Source organism: Chiloscyllium punctatum, chromosome 44, assembly GCF_047496795.1.
Source record: "Chiloscyllium punctatum isolate Juve2018m chromosome 44, sChiPun1.3, whole genome shotgun sequence".
Taxonomy (NCBI): Eukaryota; Metazoa; Chordata; class Chondrichthyes; order Orectolobiformes; family Hemiscylliidae; genus Chiloscyllium; species Chiloscyllium punctatum.
The window spans coordinates 56,714,453-56,725,414 of NC_092782.1; the positions used below are offsets into that span (position 1 = coordinate 56,714,453).

Consider the following 10,962-nt stretch of genomic DNA (forward strand, 5'->3'; position numbering starts at 1 on the left):
CTCAAGTGTTCCCCCCCTTGAGTATTCGGAAGGACCTATCGCCTCTCACAGGTGACACGGTGTATGTTTAATGTGGCAGGTTAGAGAATGAAAGCGCCGACAGTTAGAATTGGAACATTCCCCCCCCCACCCCCACCCCCACCTCTCTCTCCGTTTTTAATTTATCCTCAATTTTAAGAAGTTCGACCGAATGGCAAGAGAGAAGTGCACGCTCTATTATTCCGCAGACTTTGCACGGTTTATCGTAAAGTTTGACTGGTGAATGAGCTCGCGCTACCAGCAAACAAAAGAACTGCGGATATTGGAGATCTGAAACAAAAACAGAAATTGCTGAAGAAACTCAGCAGGTCTGGCAACATCTGTAAATGCTGACTTTCGCCAGCAATTTCGGTGGTTTTGACTTAAAGCTGCATCTGTCTCAGTCTTTTTCCACATTCTCTCCAGATGCGCTGGGACTCCGCAGTCTATTCACGGGATTCTTTGCTGTTTCCCAAGACAGCCATTTAAGCAATGACATTTTAACAGCGTCCAATTTTAAAAATAAACTAACCAGAAATACTTAATACATTTAAAGGATAAGCGGTCAGATTGCCGGCCAGATCAGGAGCACGGCGAACTGATCGTTTATCTGTTCTGGGTTAGATTTCAAAGAAAAAAAACTCTGTTATGTGTCTGTGCTCATTCATTTCCCCCTTATTTTGATCTGTACGCCACAGTAAGTTTGCAGTTTCACAAACAGCATCTCCCACTCACACACACACTTACACACACACACAAGTGTTACTCCTGTAATGTCAGAAGAACAGCAGCTGAGAGAGAGAGATAAAAGGCTGAGTCGAAGGTGGAAGTGCAGAGATAGCTGTGTGTGAGACTTCAGAAAGAGACGGGAGCGGGGGAATAACCAGATACACTGCCTTCCATTCCAATGGCTTCATTCTTTCCAAACTAACCAGATAAACGAGGAACGTTTTGTTAAATTCGATGAACCACGATTGCCCTAAATGATGATAAATTGAAATCCCCGATAGCAATTCAAATCTATATGCCCCATTACCATATTATTTTATCCTCAGGAATGATATTTCAAAAGTTACACACATGCAAATGGACATGTTTGTCTCCGCACATTATGTGTACACATTTTAACACCGAGGAATCCAAAATCCATCCGTCAATGCACACACATGAGGATTGTCGACAAGTCACATACACAAGCAGATACAGAATAAATGTAAAGTCCACTTACAGATGTTCCCGCTGACAAGTCTGCAACGAGGAGGTAGAGAGCGCTTTTCTGAAAGAGTGAAATGAACATGAAATTGATCAGTATATTTTTGTTTGCAAGGAGACAGTACGGCTGTGAGGTGACGACCTTGCAGCGTGACCCTCAACCTCCAGTTTCTCTTGCTCCGTCAGGGCTACTGGCCCAGTCCGGAGCAGCTCCCAGTCTGAGGAGCATTTAACAGAAAATGTCTCATTGTCACACAGCAGGAAGGCTCCTGAACAAGCCGCAGTGGATTTTACCATTCGCTGACAGCGTGCCTGGCGACAGGCAGCGCAATTTACCTGCTAACCGTCTCCCCCACCACCCCCCTCCCAAATTAGATTTAATTCCGGTTCATAAATTCCGCCGTGGGATACCATTAGGATCAATCAGACTCTAATATTCATCATCCACAAAAAAAAACAATTTGCCGAGGTTCTAATCTGAGGATAGTTTCGAGATGGAGTTAAAATGAATGACTCGTATGTTAAGTAACACCAGCACGGGCGACAGTCAATGCCTTATGAGCGTTTTGCTGTATCTTTCAGGTTAGAGGCCAAGTTAATTAAGCTGTTCCTTACCCCCGTGCTGTTCTAACAGTGGATTTTTTTGTTATCTGCAACTTTGTTTATCTCACCCCTCAATGTTCATTAATGGTGGTCCCTTCCAAAACAGGAGAATGTGGTCTAACCCCCAATCCCCGCCTCCACTCCGCAGCAGTTACCCCGCTTTCTCATATGCACGTACTGTATAATATTTATTTAATACGAGAGCAATTTCTAGAGCGTCCCAATTCGAGTAGTTTCGAGCAAATATGAACAAATATAGGCTATTTTCGCCCACTGCAGTTCGGCAATGGATATTGATGAGATCAGTTATGTTGGGGAAAGGTATTCATTGCTGGATTCAAATGAAGTTCTGACGAGATTTAATTCGAAGGTCAAAATCAGAAATTCATTCCCATGAGTTTCGCCTAACGCACATAATTACTCAAACGCTGCTTTTATTTCTGGAGGAGGGTGGGGGGGGGAGGTGGAAGACACATAATGCCGTGTTGTCCCAGATTAATTGCACTCTGAGCGTATTTTCACTGTTAGCTTTGAGTATTGGCGCCTTAATTCCAACCAAACCCACTTAGGTGTAAATCGCATCATTTGGTTGGTTTGCAAAGTAATTGATATCCTGAACTGACTCCCGAATCAAACTGTGAAATCGACCTTGGACTGACAATTTAATTCTGAACGGAATTCACAGCAATAGCAACAATACAGCAAGTGGGGACGAGGCGGTGGGGGGGGGGTGTTCCTGACGCTCAGAGGAACAGAATACAGTGCGATCTCAGTCGTTGTCAGGGACCTTATTCTCGATTATATTATTCACGATTTAACGAACTGTTCATGAATGTCATCCCTCCGTTTGAGTGCCTGTGGAGTTCGGCCTCACTCCACGTGGGGAAGACGTTGAAAAAATATAAATATTTACTGACCTCTTGAGCTCTTGTGTGGAGTCTGGCGCTAGCAACTCGCTGTGTTTTTTTTCTCCCCTGATCCCTCTCCCAAAACTTATCGCCTCGTGACAGACAGACGAGCAATGTGCAATTATAGCTCGACTCGCTATTTCAATCAGACCAAACTCTGCATTCAGCCGTAAAGCCAGCCTCTCGAGTTCTCTTCCGGGTTGTTAAGGTAGCCCAGGTCAAGTCGCTGACTGACCATCCACGAAAAACGACTAAATTCACAGTTAAATGGTATTCAAATAGACGGGGGCGGGGAAGGGTTGGCGGGGGGAGCTGTTGGTGCAGAGAGAAAAAAATCCAGCAAACATGTCGTTTTATAAACGCGTTGGTGATGTAAGAACTGGTATCTTCCAAATGCAAATAATTTCACGCTGCTTGTTTACTGTCATTTCAATGTTGCAAAAGCAGAAAGACAGGGTTTAAAATGTCCAGGAGCGAAAGGTCTTGTCAGTTCTATTAGCGGAATCTACCTTCTCACCAAATCCACATTGATGCTTTTGATTATTTAATGTAATCTCTACATCACTTACCTGCTCTCGAGCATAAATCTCACTCTACCTTAAACGAAGACACGAGTGAATGAAATACACGGGCCGGTCCTTAGTATTTGCAGGATTTTACCTGACTATTCACACCAAACTTTCTGAGGGAGCATGTTCAGATACTGGGAGTGTGACCGTGTTTGAGAAGGCAGAGCCCTTTAAGCTAACAGTGTTCTTGGAGGTATCCGTCAAACGGACAGGGGAATGCTCCTAAATGCACTGCTTTGGAATCGATGTCTTTAATGAAAAGATAATCTTTCAAAAGTGTTGCTGACTGATGGTATCTTTGCAAAGAAAAAAAAGTGACGATTTTGTTACAGTGAGAGTAGGGATTTGGTTTTTCTACACGATATTCAAACTGAATTTTGAGGGGGACATGATCTCACCTCCCCTTGATTAATAAAACGATTAATTAAATATTGGTTTTGGACCTGGTTACACCACTACCCCCGCCCCCCCCCCGACAAACACGGGCTCACTCCCTCCTAGTGTTTGTTACTTTATATAAGGCTTGTATAAATGGGGCGGGAGAGGGGGGTGATGGTTAAAACCGCACTGGACTGATGAAAGGGACTTTAATATCATTCATTGTATCTGCTTGTAAACTGATCGCTACAATTTCTATCTTCGCTGAGCGAATTCAATCAAGCTAATAGATTCAAGATAATTAAGTCACTAACATGACATGGTAACATTCAGAAACAATAAGGACGAGTTACTGATTCTCTTTCTGCCCCTCCAAAAAAAAGAAATAATTCCGAGGAAGTGAGGAGCTGACATGGAAGAAACTGACTATGTTTATTGTAGGGTATATTACAATGAAGGAAATATCTGTTTCCCTCCTCCTCAATTATGCTGGATAAAATAGATGACGCGTCTAGTGACGGGCTCCGTTACACGGGCACTATTCTCCCGATTCCATTGTTAGCAAGTATACACAATATCTTTATTTATCATAATTGTCCACTTTAAATTGATCTCACAGAATCACAGTGAGGTTCTAAGAGCCAAACAAATAAACATATTTGGGGGTGGGGGGGGGGGGGGAGGGAAACAACAGCGTTTCAATCTGTGTTCATTTGACTGAATATTCATTTTCTGCAACACCTTTTCGCAAATAATTTTGTTTCCGTCAACCTGGATGGAACTGGCAGGAGTTTGAGGCGTTTGCCATTTATCGCGGTCCCATTCTCCCTTAATCGATCGGTGGAGCTATCAGTACTATCTCTGGAGACCAAATGGGAATGCAGTAGAAGACCGGTGCTTGAACGCATGGGTGAGGAAACTGCGAAAAAAAAACCCCTTTCTTTGGTTGCAAACGGAGACAGAGGCAGTGAAGAATTTTACTTTGCCAATACAATATGTCGTTTTTGTGAAAAAAAAATCCAATTTGGGCTATCTGACTAATACCAGTTGACATATATTAATATGGGTAAGATTTTAGACAGTGTATCCAATACACCAGGCACCGCTCCTTGATGTTGTGACAACCGCCCACTAATCCGTCAGTCTTGTTTGCTTTTTATCTGCTTTTTGAGAAATAAACATTCTGGGTGTTTCCAGTGGACATTACATGACTCACGAGAGAGACAGAATGGAATCAGAAACACATTTCGAGTTCTCTCTCATAGATACACCGCTTGGTGCAAATTCATATTATAGAGGGATATAACAACGAAGCAAACGGGGCTGGGACAGGATGGATTAAGATTATACACTTATAATGTGTAACCACATATCAGATTTGCTTCAATATAGAATTCTACTCTTTTAAAAAGTACTATAATAATCGTCCCACTGTTTAGATCAGGCGGTTTACTCCAAAAGGAAGAACACGTTTTTCTGTACGAGCTGATTAACAATTTTATTATTAAATCAATGAAACACAACCAGCGATAACAAAATGACCAGGTCTGCTAAGCGGAAACAATTAGCAATGTTTGGAAAGGCTTCGATATCAGCAGTTTTATGATTGATAATCATTTGCAACTACCCTTAAAAATAGAAGCTTTTATAATTTTATTTAAACAATTCATCCTTAATAGCACTCAATTTTACAACCAAAACCAAATGGGTTTAACAGGCACGGGGGAGAGTAGGAAAGATAAAGTCCCCCATAAAGGTAAGACACCACGGATATCTTAGCTTCCAATTTATTTTATCTTGATCTAACACCGTGCCCAGTGATGTAATAAACCGTGGGCATCTGATTTATGAAAATGTTAATATGGTCTGAAAGTCTCTCCAAACAGCACCCAGGCACAACTAAAATGATCACAGTCACATCTTCAAAAATAAGTCATTTTTTTTCTCTCCCGCCCTCCCCCCCTCCTCCACACCTCCCTCCGTAATACCGAAGCTGCAAATTTAATTAAATTGTGTTAATACCGACAATTTTTCATCTGGGCTGCGTTCGGATTTTTTTTATGGCGTTCTTGGGTTTGACTTTTTAAATATTAGTGAAGGTGGCGAATTATAAATTACTTGCTCCTTATCGGTGCTGCTCACGGAGCCAGGATAAGAAGGTCTGATTAAGAAAGAAGTCAGCGCCAACGTCGGTTTCATAATGATTTCGAATAATGCAGCCTTATCTCTGTGCTGCAGATAATCAGCCTTTCAACTCCCAATGTTTTGTTACATCGGGTAATTTATTGCATCTAATACATCACAATGAATCTGATGTAAAAATACGATGGTCACCGTTGTAAAGTCTCCTATTTTTCATCCACAGGCTAGTGAAATGCCTTACGATTTTAATTGGGAAAATATAGTCGATCTGATAAGGCCAATAATCTAGCTTTGAGTGGTCTAGTGCTGTTTAATTAGTGTGTCAATTTCCAACCTGAAATTAACAAGATCGACCTGAAATTGTGCGCCTTTCCCCCTTTCCCCAAAACACCGCAAGATATTTTCATCAAATTGGATGTCGAGAATACTGGCGCTTTTACAAAAATGAAGAATAAAAAAGATGATTATTATCTTAAGCATTGGGGATAGGGCGCACCATTAAAAGATCGCGCGCACATAATTTGAACTTTAAAATAAAGGGTTGGCTAACTTTCTAAATATATTTTCTCTCTCCCGCCCCCCCCCCCCCCCCCACCCCCACCCCACCCCCAAACTCCAGCGTTTATTTATTCACATTGATCGGCTTTTAGTGTTCAGGAATAAACCTACACAAATATCATCACATCTACATTCCCATAAAACGGCATAAAATCTATCTGATGCTCCACAAATTAATTATGGACTCGATATATAAGCGCATATATAGAATGAAAATGTATAGAATCTCGACTCTTAAAATCGTTAAATGTCTATAGACCTATCTTGTACCATTTCGGTGATCATTGTGAGACATATATGTCAAAATACAGGCGAGATCTGGAGATAGGTTTTGTCAAAAAAATTGGACAAGTCTAGCCGCACTTACTGTAGGAAACGCACTGCCAAAATCATTGTTTCTTAATCTATTGATCCCTGTGGAGGAAGCGGCGTTTTCCATTACACTGAATGTTTTTGGTGCCAAGCTCCCAGAGAAATTTTGTCTCGGTTTGATTTTTTTTAATTAAAAATGTAAAGTTTTCGTTTATGGGCACATTTTCAAACGGTGTGCTGACAATTTCTTGTCTGATTGACTGGTGGTTATGGATAAAAAGGCTGGCACGACCTGTGAAAACAAAAGCAATCCCGGGCAACAGGGGTTGGGTTTAGAACATGCAGCTCTCTCCCCTACATCATGAAGGCATTTATTCCAGCAGCTCCAAGCGAGTTTAAACATTACATCCGCACAGTATTTGCCCGTTTCGGGTTGTCGCATTGACTGTGCGGTTCAACGCTAATGCACACAAACTGCACACTCCAGTGCTTTCTGTTCGCTAACATCAGCACCGACTTTAGGAAGATGCAGAGGAAGGAAGATTCTGAGATCTATCTGGCCCATTTCGGTTACCGTCTCCCATCAGTTTGTCAGAGCTGAGGAGAGTCGCTCGAACCCTGGACCACACAAACACCACCTCCCGCGACCCCCACAAAGGAGAAAATGTTTATTCATTGTCCATGCCCCGTTTTTAACATTAGTTCCACATATTTAACCCGCATTTTCGTCCCTCCGCCAGCAATAAATTTGCATGGTATTTGCAACTTTAATTATTGGAAGCACACCTTCCAGTTTCCCTCTCCTCCTCTTTAAAATCCCAGCGTTTGTTGTTCCCCCGGAACCCTCCCCAGACACACGAGAGCGTGTATGCATTTAAAACAAAGGCGAGCTTCCGTGACAATAATCTCTCAGCAATTGGGGTATTTGACACCAAAGTTTTCACTGCATTTGATTTTAATTTCACAAAATCAAGGGACAAAGGACTTTTATTTCGCCCTGAGCATTATCAGATCACCGCTGTGGACTGTCTTAAGGAGATGTCCCAGCAGGTGCGAGCAACTATTGCACCAAGTCGGTCATTGAATACGGTGCTACAACTGGTTTTATATATAGTTGTGTGAAAGTCACAGAGGGAATCCGGGGGTGAATTAGATCTCAGCTAAGCGAGAACCTCAAGACTTCAGTACATTGTCCCAGTTCGAGCTGTAGGGTGGGCTTCTCGTCATCTCAATACTGGATATCCTTCCCCCAATCCTACATGGGGATGGTGTGGGGGAGGTTAACCCCAAAGTGTGACAATCCATTCCTGATGAAGGGCTTTGGCCTGAAACATCGATTCTCCTGCACCTCGGATGCTGCCTGACCTGCTGTGCTTTTCCAGCACCACACTCCCGATGACAATCTATTAATTGACAGACCCGCGTCCAAATCAGACTGATTGCACTGGAGTCGCTGGTTGGTTGGTTTCTCCTCCATATGGGGCTGGCAGAGTTGTTGATCTCAGCATTGAGGGGCATCCCAAAGTTAGATTCTTTACCAAATGAGGTGGTCGTTTTATTACCATGCCCATCCTATGTAACGAAAACTGACCAATATACCCTAGGTGTAATGGTAACCGTAGGGACAAACAGGACAATGCAATTATGTGCAGCAATTACTCACCCACCCCCCACTAACATATTGCTAATGTTGGACAGTACGTTTCAAGAAAAGTTTGCATCACGCACAGGCTAACGGGGACACTCAACTTTAATACACAGAGGCAGATAAATGCAGTGTTCACACTGGAATGAAAAGGAAAACATTATTAAAGCTCAAACACGAGATAACTAGATCAATATTTCATCGTCGTATAATCTCGCTTTATCTGAAATGCCTTTACATAATTCTCACGAATTTAAATAGGATGTAGTAACATTAGAATTGCACAAAGTGATATAGGTACTTTTTTGTTTACAAAAGCTCACGTAGCCCTGTGTTGATAAACTAAGTTTGGAAAAGAAGTTTAAATATTCAACATTTAAAATTAATAGACTAATTGTGATTGGTGCAGCACTAACAATGCTGTGATTTTGATGTTGCTGCTGTCCGCACAGTGCTGGCTGCTTTCAGTTTTACTCCATTCGGGAATTCATTAAAGTATTATTAGAGAGTATTTAAGCGGCTTAGTGAATGGCTGTTTGTGGAGAGTCGGGAAACTCCACTGAAAAGGGACTCGGTTTCACTGCAATCGCTGGAACAAATACAGGTCGTTTAGCGTTTACACCCCAATTGGCGACGTCTTGTCGGTGGTTTGCTCGGAATCTGCCTTTCCACACGGCTAAAATGTCCTCAACTCTTTACAGAAACAAACTTGGAGGCTATCAGATTTTACTGATGGCCCCCATTTCACGAGGTTTTGGTTACAGACGTGGCTTGTCCGAATTTCACTTACCGCTGTGAAATCCTTTATGAGAGTCAAAGACCCCAATATCAAATTGGGGGGGGGGGGGGGTTAAACTAATTCCTTTTTTTTTGCCTGTGCGTGGCTCTGTCTTAAATTGGAACTCCTTTAAATAAACAGAATGATTTACGTTGAAAGAGATAGACTCGTCAGTATTTTAATTGGTCTCATTTACTGTAAGTGAACATCGCACATTCGAAATTCCCGTTCTACGACAAATTTGGAAAGAGGAATGTTTACGTACTGACATGGTATCTTTGACATTATTGGAAGTTTATGATTTGATTCTTGACAAGGAAGCAGGAATTTTATCTGAGTTTGATTTTTTTTCATCTGGATATAAATTATTGGAGTAAACCCCCACACTTTTCTGCTTCATATAGTTTTACCCAGTGATAGGATTGCACGCTTATTCACTGGGATTGCTGCAACTACATTCTACACACACTCTACTGGAACACGCATTTTTTAAAGGAGATTTTAAAAATCGGGAAAACATGTGCAGACTTCTGTCTGGTTTAAATATCTTCATCGATTTAATAGATGAATTCATTACTGGCGTGTCGACCGAACGTCCCAATTTATCTCAGAAGCGGATAGGGTCCTCTGGCGGGAATGATACACAAATAACAGGACAGGGCAAGCAAAGAATTCGCTTTGCCAAGCGTAAAGCACACCCTGTGTGTGGATCACGGTGACCATCGAGGGGGCACACAGACAATAATTCCTTTGCAGATCCACTCAATTAGCTTTCTGAGTGTTTCACTGCCGGTCAGTCCTCCCCCCAACAGGCATGTATTACCGATCATCAGTCAATGATTCACATTCAATCAACATACTAAAACCCAGGACTGGCACTGGTAACGGGGAGAACTTCATTTAGGGCAACGCATCCTATGTGGATGGGCCGGGTTTTGTTTTACACAAGGCACTCTCTTGACTTAGCTGGAGCAAGATCCGACTGCAGAGCTCCGAGAATTTCCCTCAGAGTGTGGGGATATGGTGGGCTCCCAGCGCCGTAAGCTTTAAATGATCTAAAGAATCTCCAATAAATAAAGGGCGAATCTGTCGGTATACTGGTTTGTAAAAGGCTCATATGGGAGATTGTAAGGGCTTTGACAGCACCCCGGGCCCTGACACCGTGCATTCGGGAGGGATGAGTGCACGATCCTTTGGGATCGTGAGGATCCCCCCCCCCCCCCCCCCCCCCAAATAACTAACTAAAACCAGACGAGTTAGGGAAAAAAGCTAATAACGACGCGAGGTTCCTTGATTGACATCCTGCACCACGGATCGGGTTAATCCCGTCTTCACTTCTGCGTTTTCATAACTCATTTATCCCTCCTAGATTATGACTTTGATCGTTGCCATGGAGAAAGCGATAGGACTAAGCCATTTCCATGTCTGTAAGGAGACCATTATTCCGCATGCATAGGCCATTCTCAAAAAGGTCGCCACAAAGTCATCGGCCACTGAACAGGTTTCCACTTTGGGTCTTATTTTAACACCCCCCCCCCCGCCCCATGTCTCTCTCTCTCTCCCTTTCACACACACACACACACACACACACACAAAACCCTTCCAGTAAAAATACACTTTACATCTTTTCAATAAATAAGAGCGACAATCGTTTGAAGCCAGCACAGAACGGCAGTTTAAGTAAGCTCGTTCATAATAATCAACCTGGAACCGGGAGAAACAGTTTGGTTTTACAATAAGGAAATCTCCCCAAAAAAAGTCTAACCGCCTAGTGACCTGTTGTACGAGTCTGTAATCGTGTAGTGCAATAAACATCGAATTAGCAATCTTAATTAGCGT

At 42.5% G+C, this 10,962-nt stretch overlaps 1 protein-coding gene across 1 annotated transcript in view; it reads right to left on the bottom strand.

Annotated features, from left to right (window-relative positions):
• Nucleotides 1-2,971, bottom strand: part of gata3 (GATA binding protein 3) — a 29,143-nt gene extending 26,172 nt beyond the window's left edge. The window contains exons 1-2 of the mRNA XM_072562992.1: nt 2,751-2,971; nt 1,247-1,294 (exon numbers count right to left, since the gene is read on the bottom strand). The gene's annotated coding sequence lies outside the window, so the exon portion shown is untranslated. The remainder of the gene's footprint in view (nt 1-1,246; nt 1,295-2,750) is intronic.
• Nucleotides 2,972-10,962: the final 7,991 nt, after the last annotated feature.